Source organism: Nomia melanderi, chromosome 5 (genome assembly GCF_051020985.1).
Source record: "Nomia melanderi isolate GNS246 chromosome 5, iyNomMela1, whole genome shotgun sequence".
Taxonomy (NCBI): Eukaryota; Metazoa; Arthropoda; class Insecta; order Hymenoptera; family Halictidae; genus Nomia; species Nomia melanderi.
In genome coordinates, this window is record NC_135003.1 from 5658508 (window position 1) to 5659892 (window position 1385).

Below are 1385 nucleotides of genomic sequence, written 5' to 3' on the forward strand. Positions count from 1 at the left end.
CTAACTTGTTATTTTATTCATGCAATAACATGTTAAAAATACTGTGTACAGGATAATAATTGGACAAAAATGAAAAGTATAAAAATTAAAGAATGGAAATATTCTGGAAGTTCATATTATATTAACATATTGAGCGCCAGCGACTTAAGAGACATTTAAAGCCTGAGCGCCGACAACGTATTGGCCACTTAGCCCAAACACCGGCTTGATTCGCTTGTATCTGATCAATGAGTAGTTAAAAGAAATATTCAAAATATTATACATTTTCGTAAAATAGTACATTTTAATTACATATTCGTCATATCCAGAAATGAAAATCCAGAAATCCGCATTATTGCGGGGCCGGCACTCAATGTGTTAATGTGTACTAAAGTTATTATTACGTGGCCACAAGCCATTTTGTACCGTCACAGATCCGGCTCGAAGGATCAACAAATGTTGCGTAGTAGATCCGGCTCGAGGTACCGAAAAATGCGACGTCGCACGTACACGAATACTAACGCGGATTAAATTCCTCGGCTGGGGTTGTAAATCCCAGCTTTAACTGTAGGTCTCGTTAATACTCGCGACGCGTCGATTTACGAATTTCTTCAGAAATCGACTGATTCAACTCTGATCTCCGACTGGTTGAGATCAGATCACTAGTTGTAGTTGTCCCGAACGATGGACTGACTACTGTTTGAATGAATGAATGATATCTCGTTACTCCGAACGATTGAGTATCTGAGATATCGTCACTCCGAACGATTGAGCGACTTATGTGTCCCGAACGATGGACTGAATGTTGAATGTGAGAAAAAATCCCTGAGATGTCGTCACTCCGAACGATTGAGCGAAAAATCTCTGTGTAATGATCGAAAAAACCTGTCGAGTGCGATCCTGTAGGTGTTTTTATACGACACCTACAGGTTTTGTGTCGAGTGCGCTGATTGGGAAATTGAAAATACCCAATCAGCACATAATTCCAAAAATCGGGGGGCGTCTTGGACGACGCCCCTTGGCCTGCCCTCTTGGTGCAAGAGTGAGGGCAATGACCACGTGCGAGGGATCCTCGAAGATTTGCCGATGCCTTGGAAATTTCCTCCAAGTTGACGCATGGCTGGCGGAACCGTTACGAACGAGGTTCACGTCGACCCTTCGGAAATTCCCGGTTTATGATATGGTCGGTTGTCTGTACGAACGACGAAAATTCCAAAACTATTGTCTGGACACGCGCGGATTGACTAAATGATTTTCTCATGATTTAGGGTGCAATTGCCCCTTGTAACTAAATAAATAAACTGAGTTCGAAAAAAGCTAATCCCGAAAGTAAATTTGTTGGCACGTCCATATCATAAACGAACCTTCGAGGATTTTCTCCGTTTTGTTCCGCGTCGGACGGAACA